This window comes from Protopterus annectens, chromosome 9.part0 (assembly GCF_019279795.1).
Source record: "Protopterus annectens isolate FY-2018-M chromosome 9.part0, PAN1.0, whole genome shotgun sequence".
In the NCBI taxonomy this organism is placed as follows: domain Eukaryota; kingdom Metazoa; phylum Chordata; order Ceratodontiformes; family Protopteridae; genus Protopterus; species Protopterus annectens.
In genome coordinates, this window is record NC_056743.1 from 391,042,982 (window position 1) to 391,056,974 (window position 13,993).

Below are 13,993 nucleotides of genomic sequence, written 5' to 3' on the forward strand. Positions count from 1 at the left end.
TTTCCTTCAGCCTCTCCTCCTGAGGATTATTCTTTTGGTGAAACTTTGCATGACATGAGGGTGCATTTTCACTGGGAAGGGCAGGAATTTTCTGAATCCAAGAAAAGGCTTAGGGATTTTCTTCTTCTCCCACAGCATAGGCCTCTGGCTATTCCCCCAGTATTGGACATTGTAGATGATGTTTTTTCGGAAGCTTCTCTCTCTCCTGATTCTTTTCCCCCTGCTCCGGTCAAACCGGATAGGTATTATAGGGTTCCAGATTCTCACAAGTTTCTTTTTAAGAATCTTTCACCTGATCCGGAAACAATTTCTCAGGGTCCTAAGGGTGTTAAAGCGGCCTCTGCTAAAAATCCTATTCCCTCTGACCGAGAGTCCAGGGCTTTGGAGAAATGGGGTAAAAAAGTTTATACTTCTGCTGCATTGTCTATTAGGGCATTGAACTGTCAATTTCATATGCTGAAGTATCAGCAATACCTTTTGTCTGTATTAAAACAAAAGATGTCAGCTGTTTCTATTGGTGCGGATAATCAGGAGTTACAGAATTTATTGCATGCTATTGAACAGGTGGGTAAACATACCCTGCATTGTGGTTTTGATTCTTTGGAAGCTTCTTGTAGGGCTGCAACAACTGGTGCAGTTATTAGAAGACATGCTTGGTTAAAGGAACAAAGCTTGCCAGATCAGGTTAAAGCCAAACTTTTGGATGCCCCTTTGCAGCACGATGTTCTGTTTGGGTCCAACGCTGAAGAGGTATTAAAGAAAATGGAGGATAAAGTCAAATCTATGCAGATGGTTAAGGATTTTCTACAGGTGCAACCTCCTAGATTTAGCAGACACTGGCCAGCTAAACCTTGGTCCTTTCCGGGCTTGGACAGGTCTCAGGGAGGCAGATTCAGGCGTTCCAGAGGTAGGGGACAGGCACAGACCCATTTTAGGAATAGGCAGTGGAGTGCCCCCTCTCCCAAGGGAGGTGAAGATAAGTCTCAACCCTACCGAAAACAGTCTTTATGACTCTCCCTTTCTGGTTCCAGGGGCTCCTCTCCTGGAAGCACCTTTGGGAGGAAGGATTTCTCTTTTTTATCAAAATTGGAGCCACATAACCCGGGACAAATGGGTTCTGGACATAGTCTCAAGAGGTTACAGATTTCATTTCCACACCTTGCCAAAACCGAATGGTTGGCCAGATCTGCCAAATCATCAGTGGGCAGAGGCGCAAAGGCAGGTTCAGTCCCACCTGGCTATGAGGGCCATAGAATTGGTACCAAATTTAGAAATAGGGCAAGGTTTTTATTCCAGACATTTCCTGGTTCCCAGGAAGGAAAATTTGTGGAGACCAATCCTGGACCTTTCTGTACTAAACACCTTACTAGATATACCAAAATTCAAGATGCTCACTCTGCAGCAGCTGCTGCCTATTTTGGGCAGGAATGCTTGGATGGTGACTTTGGACTTAAAAGAAACTTACCTGCATATTCCTATAAGGCAAGAGTGCAGAAGTTATCTGCGTTTCAAAGCGGGCTTGACACATTACCAGTTCTCTGTGCTGCCCTTTGACTTATCTACTGTGCCCAGGGTCTTTACAAAGTGCCTGGCACTAGTAATGGCATTTTGCAGACAGAAGGGGATTCAGATATACCCTTATCTGGACGACTGTCTTATTCAAGCAGATGACAAAGACACTCTAGCTTCGGCATCTAGCTTTTGTGCAGAATCTTCTTCAGTACCTCGGTTTCACAGTGAATCTAAAGAAATCAAATCTGGTACCCACACAACAGATTACTTTCCTGGGTGCTCTTCTGAGTACTTCAACCCAGATGGCTTCCTTGATACCAGACAAAAAAGTGCAACTGGCTTCTTCTTTCCAACACCTGGCTTCAATGAAACAGCTGACTGCAAGAAAAATTCTGCAGGCTTTAGGTTACATGGCTTCCTGCATTCTACTAATACCATATGCAAGACTGCATATGAGGAAACTGCAGTGGTACCTCAAGAGTGTTTGGTCTCAGCATTACCACAGTTTGGAAACAGTGATCACGATTTTGCCTTGTCTCCAGCAAGAGTTTCTTTGGTGGACTGAAGCCTGTCTACAGAACAAGGGGAAGCCTTTTTGTCCTCCACCAACCAACCAAGTTCTGACAACAGATGCTTCAGATTATGCCTGGGGAGCCCACATGCACAGGAGATGTCTTCAGGGTGTTTGGACAAAGGAGCAAACACACCTGCACATAAATTTGAAGGAGATGCTAGCTGCACAGAATGCTCTGATAGCCTTCAGGGACCTTCTTCTGCCAGGGCAATTGTTGATACAGACAGACAACACTACAGTGATGTGGTACATAAACAGGCAGGGGGGCTCTCACTCTTACCCCCTGTGCAGATTAGCCATGACTCTATGGTACACTGCTCTGACCTGCAGTTCGACTTACAAGCGCAATTCCTGCTAGGAAAAGACAACACTCTGGCAGACACATTGAGCAGACACATTTCAGATCCACACGAATGGATGTTGGATGTTTGGATATTCAGGATGATTATAAAGGCATGGGGATGTCCAGACATAGATCTCTTTGCATCCCCTCAGAATCATCAACTTCCAACGTTCTGCACAAGGACCTCCCACAAACTAGCATGGAAAGTGGATGCCCTCTCATTCAGTTGGAAACACCTCTCAGTATATGCTTTTCCTCCTTTTCCTCTTCTTCCTCGGGTACTCATGAAGATAAAACAGGACAGACCGCAAATGATTTTACTGGTTTCCAATTGGCCTCAGCAATTCTGGTATTCCACTCTGATGAACCTAGTTCAGGAGCCTCCCTGGATTCTGCCTCAAACCCCTCATCTACTGTCTCAACGGGACGGATGGATACTGCACAGTCATGTCAAAACTCTGAATCTAGCTGCCTGGTGGATCCAGGGTCTGTAAACACCTCTACCCTTTCCAAACAGGTAATGGATGTAATCCTTGAAGCTAGACAGCCCAGCACTAGAAAATCTTATGCGGGTAAATGGAAAAGATTTTGCTCCTGGAATCAAGTCCAGGGTGGTGATTCCGCTGTTCCGAACATTCCTCTGATTTTACAGTATCTGACAGAGTTTTTACATATGGGCCTATCTTTTTCGTCTGTTAAGCTTCATGCTTCTGCTATTTCTGCACATTATGATATGGATCCTCTGATTTTTTCTCATCCATTACTTAAACAATTTCTTAGAGGGGCTAAGAATATTCAGCCCCCTATGAGGGCTCCTGTTCCCACCTGGGATCTTAACTATGTTTTGGAGAAATTAACCTTGTCTCCTTTTGAACCTGCAGCTTCCACAGATTTGAGATTTTTGTCTTGGAAAACTACTTTTCTTTTAGCTATTACCTCTGCTAGAAGAATTTCGGAATTGCAAGCACTCATGGCTGTGGAACCCTTCCTTATTTTTCATCAGGACAGGGTATCTCTATGGACTAATCCCACCTTTATGCCCAAGGTGGTTTCGGCAGTGGCCTTGAATCAGTCTATTCATTTGCCTACCTTTTATCCTAATCCTCAAAGTGAGGAAGAAAGTCTTTTGCACTCTTTAGACGTGCACAGGTAGCTTTGTTTATACCTGGACAGGACCAAGATATTCCAGAAATCTGATCAGTTTTTTTCGCTTATGCTCCTACTGTTCAAGGGAAAGCAATCACTAAGCAAACTATTTCCAAGTGGATTGACCATTGCATCAAGTTCTGTTACTCTTATCATGGCAATCCAGTTCCTGTTAATGTTAGGACTCATTCTACCTGGGCTACTGCTACTTCAGCAGCTTTTCTTTGTGGGGTTCCTACCAAGGATATTTTGGAGGCTGCTACTTGTAGTTCTGTACATGCTTTTTCTAAGCATTACAACCTCCCTCTCTATTCTAAATCCAGGGCTGGTTTTGCTTCTGCGGTTTTGCAAGGTTTTGTGACCGCTCCCTCTGTTTCTCCTCCAGCCACCCTTTCTTAGCTTTGGGACTCAACCCTACAGTCATGACTGCAACAGTGAACCATGAAGGACATAGTACAGTTGTGTACTCTTACCATAAATGTAGATGTTCGAGTGTGTTCACTGTTGCAGTCTGGGTTACCCTCCCTCCTACCCCCTCTTTTGTTTTTTCTTTGAGTATTATCTGTTATGAGGTATTTTGGCTGATGAGGTTTTGGGCATGGTTTCTTTTTTAGCCTTTTCTTTCTGGGCACCTGACATCTGGGGCAAGAAAAACTGGGGAAATGGTGTCAGCTGAGGTCTTTATACCTTCTGGCGCATTGACGTCAGGATAAAAGTGACCTCAGCTGATGCCCGATCCAGACTTTGGGACTCCGGCCGATCGGAGGCTGCTGCTGGCAGGAAGACCCCTACAGTCATGACTGCAACAGTGAACACACTTGAACATCTACATTTATGGTAAGAGTACACAACTGTACTTTGCACACAGATGCCTGTCATTTAGGTTCTGAATGCAAAAAAACCCCCAAAAAACATAAACCTCAGTTATCATACATATCCTGTTTCTAACTGAAAGGACAACATTTAAATTAAATGTGTAATGTTATTCACAAGACATTAATGGCTACTGATAAATAAAAAATCCACAACATTGCCAAAAGATACACCAGCCATTTATTTCATCAAAGACATACTGAGCGCTTTCACCCATCATTCCGTGGGCTTCTTCAGAGTAAAGTGCCTAGAAACAAAACTGCTTTTATAAGTTGATCCGTCTTCAATTAATCAATCAATTAACAATTAATTACTTGATTAAGCAGTAACACATATTAAATAATACTATCAAGTACATTCCTAAAATGTTGATCACATAGCAACAATGACGTACATATAAATATAAATATAAAAAATGTGAATGTTACAAATAACATAGTCATTTGCATAGTTGAATAATTAAATCTATATAAAATGCTCTGAATTACTTCCTAAATGTGTGGTTCACTATAAATAAAAATAATAAAAAATCTCATTCAAAAGTGTATAATGTTCTAAGGTATAACTTGTGTGAAAATAAGTATAAATATATGTTTATATATATATAAAAGAAATACCATCTGTTATGTCAGATATGATTTGTATCTAAGTACACTGCTAATCAAAATACAGTCATTGATACCTGGTGGTTTATTAGCTTCTAAACAAAGCTGCCACAAACATTATCTCATTTCCAACACAGTCTTAAAATCACCACAGGCCTCAGTCTTGCGTACCTGTTCTATTACAAAAAATAAAAACCTTTTAAAATTTGCGCATACTGTACTATGTGTAAACAGGGCACTAGTTCCTTTTTTATTTTTAATATCCCTGTTGTCTTCCAGAATACGTTTCCAATGCTTACGTATAGTTGCACTGACATAAAATGCCTGGCAGCTGAGGCCGGTAGCAAGATCAACCACCATATCTGTATTGCAATTGCAGTGCCCAGGGCACCATACTGTTCTATTGTAATTATTCACCTTGACATACAGGCCGTTATTTATAAACTTACATGTGCTACAAAAAAACATATTTCCCCTATCCAAGAAATGTTATTATATGGGTCCATGGAACCTCTTTCTAATAACACTTTTAGGTTCCTACCTCTACTATATGAAAAAATAGTTGTTGGACCCACTATTTCCATCAGTTCCCTAGAAAATACATTGTCCCAAATTATTTTCATGATCATCTTTATCTTGGGTGCTGTATGATTATATTCCAATATCATAACTGCATTCTTAGAAAAACTGTTTTGTTCTATCTCCCTTGTGTTCTCCAATTTAACACCTTCCCTTTTAGTATCAAGGAGAATTGGTTGATAGAGAGACTGTCTTTTGTTACAAATCTCATTTTGGTTTCTAGATAACAAATCCAGGGGGTAACCCTGTTCATAAAGAGATCCATTACATAATTAATGGACTGATGTTAATGGATTGATTAATTGAAGATGGATTAACTTATAAAAGCAGTTTTGTTTCTAGGCACTTTACTCTGAAGAAGCCCACAGAATAATGGGTGAAAGCACTCAGTATGTCTTTGATGAAATAAATGGCTGATGTATCTTTTGGCAGTGTTGTGGATTTTTTACTTATTAGTTGGTATTTTGACTGTGAAATTAATGGCTACTGCACTCATCTTGCAGATGCATTACAGGCAGTCTGGCATTAATATTAGCATGCCTGAATCTGCAAGCAAAACTGATTTTTTAACTATGTTTTGAGTGTTTCTGGGGAAAACTTTCCCTCCACTGCTCCTTCAGCCTGTGCACAGGCTCAATGCATAGAGATGAATTATGGGCCTGGTCTTTATCATCTGCAAAAAGGAAAAAAGGATGTGTTACTGCCACAGAAGGATTATGAAAGGCCAGCATGTGATGTTCTCTATGTACAAAAAACAGTGATAAATAGTGATAATAACATGTCAGCTATCCTTGACATAAAATACAATTTCACATTTTGCACATTCAGTTATTGTTTTGTCAATCTCAATACTTCACACACATGAGGAGGACTGTGGGACCCAAGATACAAACTTACATCTCTCATATGTGTTTGTACTGCAACCCTGATACCTACCTGCTTAGCTATTCCATCCTGGTTGTGATTGCATAGATTGATGGAAGTTAAAAAATACAGCTGTATGACTGTTCAGGGAAGAATTAAACACATTTATTTGTGATTCGAAATTACAGGATGATTAAAAGAAAAGTATAACTTCTACCATCTGTTGTGCATTTGAACCACAAAAGCATGCAATCCTGAGTGAATGTCAGCACATTGCTCACAGCAATAACACATATCTCTAACATTTCGAGTTCAAAGTGTCATACTTTGCAATAAAACATTTGGCTGCATGAATGCTCATCACTAGTATTTAATACATCAACATGTAAGTTAGGAGGGCAACCAATGTTAAACAAGAATGGATTATAACATAATATTGTGATATTCAATACTTACAGGTAACCTACGTACATATTACCCAGTATTTGCATATACAGCTGTATTAACATGGGTAGGATGTTTCCAGAAACTTTGTAGATGACAGAGATATTTGCAATCATCCAAGACCTAAGTGCTATAGGTGTTAAGGCACATTTACATACTAGATGTGTAAAAAGCCCTTCTGCACAATTTACCAAACAAGTATCTCTCATATCTGTTTTTTTTAAATAGGAAATATGGAAATAGCAAAATATCACCGAAATCACTCTACACAAAGCTCTGAAACTATCTATGAACTATTCACATTGGCATACTGCTCTTTTGAGCTAATACACAGCACACTTCCTCATATGTTTTAAAACTGTATGAAATAATGACAGAATATGCATATATCAGCCTTAAAACAATGTCAATATGGGCAAGCCAGTAATAGAATTAGTGCACAACCATATTTACACATATACTGTTAAACCTACAGCCATAAGACAGAATACGCTTTATACATCCACACATCTTGTAATTGCATTTTATTCACATCATACAGAAGTACTGTGTGATGTTTCCACAAACTTGGCGGATAATGGAGACATGCGTAGTCATCTGAGACTTAAGAGCTATAGGTGTTAATGGACCACTTACATACTAGATGTTTAAAAGCTGTAATGCATAACTTAGTAAACAAGTATACATCTCACACACCTGTTATGAAATAGTGAATACAGAACTGGAAAAATAACCCAAAGAGAGTAGTATTGTTGGAACTGAATTCATCTTCAAGTCTTAGTGAGTACCTTCATGAGTTGGACCTTTACAAAATCTTACCAGGACAACACTGATAAACAGACTGTATTTTATATATCATATATCACTGACAGAAGTAGGTTAAAAAATAAAGATAGCTGACTGCACAAGTCCCAGGATAATAAAATGCCCAATTCTGCTGGGTGTACTAGTACCAGGACTGGAAGAAAATGACAATGTAAAATCCTTAACGACATGGAAACATTCCTACAATGTGGTTAGGCCAGGCTCATGGGGAGGATGCCACCCCCCCCCCCACAGTTGTAGAAGGAAGTAGTCATCCACAAAAAAACACAAAAAATTGACAGGCCATTAAAGATCCATAAAGAAGATGTAGTGCACTACTGAGGATGAGAAAGAAATTATCTATTGTCATTATTATGCAAGAAGCCCAGAATTTCTGGATAGAAGATATTATTTATTTATTTATTTTATTTTTACATTTGATAACCGGGTTAGTCTGACTGGGCCCAGAGAGCCCTTTTTCAGTGGAGATCCGAGGAGAAAAGCTCCAGAAAAGTAATTAAAAAATAAGAAAAAAACTAACAAGTCAAGGTGTAAGATACTTAGTACAAAAACAGAGAGAAATCTACAATTTGAATATATACACGGCAAAAGTACAGTATTTTGAGAATGCAGTAGCAATATGTTTGAGAAATTTGGTTAGCATTAAGCTATCTACAAGAAATGTAGCAATGCCTAAAATAAAAAAAAATCCACAGTAACATCAACACATAGTACAACAAAGATGCATTTAATAGCATAGGTACTAACTGCAGGGAGAGTAATATATGTAGACAGTTTAGGTAGATACCAGGCACATATGTTAATTAAGAGAAGAAAAATTCATTAGGTAATTTCCTGACAAGTACAGAAAGTACAGATATTCAAAAACATTGAAAGAAATTAGAGAAAAGAAAAATACTTGCACAAGAAAATCTATTGAAAGCTTCAAATGCAAATCCATGTTCTTTAATACTACAGATACATGAAAAATATTATACAGACCAAGAAACCTTGGGCCATTTGAAAAAAAAGAACCCACTAAGGAAGTGCAAAAATATAAAGAACAAAACATAGAGATTTTTGAAAGGTGTAAAACAGGAAACATGGACACGGGAAAGAAAGAGAGATATGACATGGTATAAGATGTGTATAAAGCAGAAAGTCAAACCAATCAATACAAAAAAGAAGCACCAAAATATTTGATGAGAAATACAGGCAAAGATGCTCAGATATGGAAAATTTTACAATACAAAACATAAGATCATAAAGGAGGAACATAGAAAAGATTAGTAAAGTCGAAGTTAAACAAATAGAAGTTGACGTTATGGAATACCTGTAAAGTGAAGGATTTAGTGTACAGGGTATAACACAGGTTGCATCACAGCAAGATGGAACAATGACTCCCCAAAGTAAGGAGAAACAGGTGGAGCAGAAGACATCTAAAAAGAAATATGGACATGGGAAAGAAAATAGATTTAATATGGTGCAATATTTATGTAAAGGAGAAAACAAAATTAATCAACTCATAAAAGCAGCACCAGATTTTTTGAAGAGAAATAACAGTCAGTGCCCAAATTAAGGAAAAACAGGTGGAACAGGAAGCATCTGATCAGTTACTACATGAAGATATTCTGGATTCTTCAGTAAGAAACTGGTAGAAAAGCTCAATTAGAGTTGCACAGTGAGGGAAGAAACAGGAAATGATCTAACTCTGATGCAGTCAATGTAGTGGAGTGATAGGCCAGGAAGTTCCCATATAAATGGGCAACCGATTATGCAGAATGCAGCTGAAGAGAATATGTCACAGGAAGATGTTCTGAAACTTTCTGTAGAATGCCTGCAGAAGCATAGAGCAAAGAATGTACCCTCAGTTTAGAAGAAAATGATCTGGATAGACACATTAAGATCGATGAAAGAAATAAATTACAGAAAGTCAGTAAGACCCAAAATGTTAGAAATTTAATAAAACAAATGAATGCAGTAATCAAGACTACTAACAGAATTTCATGTGACATAACAGAAGTAAATAGGATATATTAATATGCAGCTAGATTAATAACAGATAAAGTCTTACCACAAAAATAAAGGGCAATAAAGGAAAGGAAGAAATCAAATGCCACCGTGGAAGTATTGAACAGAGAAAACTATAAAGTAATTAAGACAAGAAGTGTCACTGCTAGAATAGTATAGAACAGGGAACTGATCAACAAAAATGTTAGAAAGGTAGCTGTGTTAAAAGCAAATCACAGTGTTAGAAGAGACCAAGATCTATCACACACTATTGTAAAATAAGAAACTAAAGATATCAGCACAGGGAGAAAAAAACTTAGAAGATATGCAGATAAATATAAAGGTAAAGTACAAAATAAACAATTCATTGTTGATCCAAAAGAGTTTTTTAGAGAATTGGGAAACAAAATAAAAGGAATAGAAATACCCCAAAAAGATGAAAAGGCACTTTTTTGAAGAACTATCTATGAAAATCATGAGGAACATAATAAAGATTCTGAGTGGATTAAGAAACAGAAAGAAGTTCAAATGTATAGAATATTATATGGATGAAGTACTGGCCAGAGAAATTAAAACAAAGTTAAGAAAAGTTTCTAAATGGAAATCCCCAAGCCTAGATGAGTACCTAACTTCTGGCTAAAAGTATTAACATCTTTACATGAAAATTAATCCCTGAGTAAGAACTATGTATATGCGTGCCCAAAACAGACACCAATCTGGTAACAACATGAAAAAATAATACTCCTCCTTAACAATGAACCTGCAAGTTATTATAAAAACTATATACCTATAATTTGCCTTCCAATGATATATAAACTGCACACTGGAATTGATGCTGACAGAGGTTATAGTCATTTAGAAAAAAAAACCTCAATCATGCCATTAGAACAAAAGGATAACAAAGAAAGTCATATGGAACAAAGGATCATTTGTTGTAAGTCACAATGGATAATTGTAGAAATGGGAAAAATCTAAGTATGGTATGGATAGATTACAAAAAAGCATTTGACAGCATTCCACATTCATTCATAAAGGAGTGCTGACAGATGTATAAGATACACCCTACATTGATCAATTACATTACAGTGACCACATGAAACGGTGGCAAACCACTTTGCAACTAAGCCATAATAAAGGACAAATTATTATCCCAGAGATAAAAATTCAAAGGGGGATATGTCAGGGTGACTCTTTGTCACTGTTGCTGTTGTCTTGCTCTTAACCCATTAAGCTGTCTACTTAACAGATTTGGTAAAGCTTACAATTTTGCTCCCAAAAAACAACAAAGTGAGAAGACTTTTCATCTTCTTTTTGTGAATGATTAAAAACCTGCAGAGTTCATCAGAAGAGAAGCTGAAAGCAAAACTGGAAGTGTTCAAAACTTTCTTAGATGATATAAGAATGTAGCAAAAACACAGAAACCTGATCTCTACCACGATGCAACCAAATAATCAGTTCAAAGTCAGTCAGTAATCCATAAAGTGAGCCAATAAACGTAGTAAATGCAGAATAAAAAGTTCTTTAATTCAAGTAACAGTGGGTAACGGTAAGCGCTTTCGCGTGGGCACAACCACGCTTCATCAGACAATGAATAGCCCCACAAACAAAGTTTAAATAGCATGAAAATTAAAAGCAAACCTAATTAAGCTAGTTAAATCAATTAGCATTTAAAAGGGAACAGTCAAGCAACCATCCAAAGGTTCTTAAGCTAAGAGATTCTTTAGCAAAAATATGTAAGTTCATCAGGCACCTCAATACAAAGTGTCTAACTCTAAAGCACTTAAAAGACATATGTAGTCTAACATAATTACAAATCAAAAAATGTGCTAAAAAGTGTGCAAAAAAGTGCATTCAATTATAGATGAATTTAAGAATATTAGCAGTAGACGGATCTCCGACTGCAAGTCTACCGAATGTAAATGTCTTAATAAGAGCACTAAATATTATACTACTGGTTCTAAGGCATAAGGTGTCATGAATGCAGACTATTAGTTAGCTAACTATAAAAACTAATAATATTACAATAAATAAATGATGGTAGATATTTTTTCCTCAGGCTAGAGATGTTTTAAAAGCCGATCGCATCGGTTACAATTGCGATAAACAACGCAATTAAAAAGCAGCAACAATCTACACTCATTACAAAACTCCAAACAATGTTATTTAAAATTTAGGTTAGTTGCTATTAGTAACTATACACATTTATACACATTTAAGTACATTTAAAAGGCAGGCAACTTCATTTACTATCATTACCTACCACTATCAGTATCATTGCAGAGCGGAAGTTGCATTTTGAGTAGGTATAATGCAAATATTTAAATTAGCAGATTAACCGCTGCAGTCGTTACTGAATGCTAACCGATAGTTATATAAAAGAGTGCAATTCACTGCTATATATTTTAACAGCTATTTAAAACATATAGCTAGCTTCAGTTGCAGTAAACATCCTTACAGAACCAAAAGAGGATTTAGAGTAGCTGTGATACATACAACAAAGCTATAAAGTTGCTATGGCGATAAGCTTTCAGAAAATTTTTTAAAGAGCTCTGTGAAAATATACCCAAATATAGCTAATTTATCCATATAGGATGCTGATATCTCTTAGTGACTACTTATGTTAAACGATTAAATATTAGGTTTTAATATAGCTTGACTTACAGAACCTAACTTAATATTAAAGGAGAAATATATCAATCACTATATTAACTTCATAGATGCATAGTTGTTATTACATCTAAATATTTAAATAAAATTAAATAACCTATAATACTAAAAAAGACCTCAATGATGATTAGTACATAAAAATATACCTATACAAGAGTTACTTTGAAGGAACATAAGAACTTAGGTCCAGAAAAAAAATTTTATATGTAAGGGTTTCTATTCAATAATAACTTTAAAATCATTTTTATATAGAGAGTATATGAAAAAATATATACATAAACAATATATAAAAAATATATATTATATATATGCAAAACCTATATATATAAAAAAGTATATGAAGAATTGTATATAAAGCATTTTTATCTACTAGTTACCATATATATTGACTATACTTAATTAATTGGATTAAAGTCTAGAAGTATTGTTGTTATTATAACCAGACTGAAAAGATAAATTTAAGTAGTTAGTTATGACTACTGATAACAAATTAATTATGTATATATTGTATTAATAGTTAGAGAATGTACACTACAATTCTTAACCAAAAGCCATATTATATAATTAAGTGAGACTTACAAAAAATAATGTTACAGAGTAGATAAAAAGTTAATTTTTTTTTAAAAAATATATATGTAATATCTACATTAACGTTTCCTAGCATTTAGAATGGGTTTAATGGATACAAAAGTATTTAGGCCAGGATAATTATGGGCATTAAACTTTAATATCCATCTCAGTTCAGCCAAAGCCAAACTATTAGTATCATCTCCCCTTCTAGGATTTAGAGATATTACTTCTAACACTCTAAATAAAAATGTATGGTCTCTTTGTTTTACTATATGTTGAGCCAAGGCATTAGTGTCTGATTCTTTTCTAATTTCATACAAATGATTATATATACGATCAGCTAGTCTCCTTTTAGTAAGCCCAATGTAGAAAGCAGCACATTTTGTACATGTGGCTAAGTATATCAAATTTTTTGTACAACAAGTAGCTGGTGTATTAAAGTGAAATGTGAAATTCAAGGTGGGGTGGACAAAGACTAAATCAGAACAGATGTAACTACATCTGTTGCAGTCACCACAGGAAACTGTTCCTATACTTAAGGTAGCTATTCTAGAGTCTAAACTGTGATCTTTACATAGAATCTGCTTCAGGTTAGGGCAGTTTTTATATAAAAAAGTGGGGTGACTGCCAACTAGATCAGTTACTAAAGCATCAGTCATTAAAATATTCCAGTTCCTATGAATAATGTTTTCTAGACTTTTTACATCACTTGTATACTTTATGATGTAGGGAATTTTCATTAAATTACCTGATGCTTTAGATCTAAATAAACTGGATTTCTTGGATACATATGGAACAACCTCAGAAAGGTGTAAAATCTCATTCTTAATGGAACCAATTAGCTCAATATTATACCTCTGTTTGAGAAAAGTACTTCCAATTTGTTAATTTCTTGCTGTAGAGTTTCACTGTTTTGACATAATCTAGTTAATCTAATGAATTGGCTCTTGACTATTCCAGGGAACATATGCCTTGGGTGCATGCTATTATATTGAAGTAGTG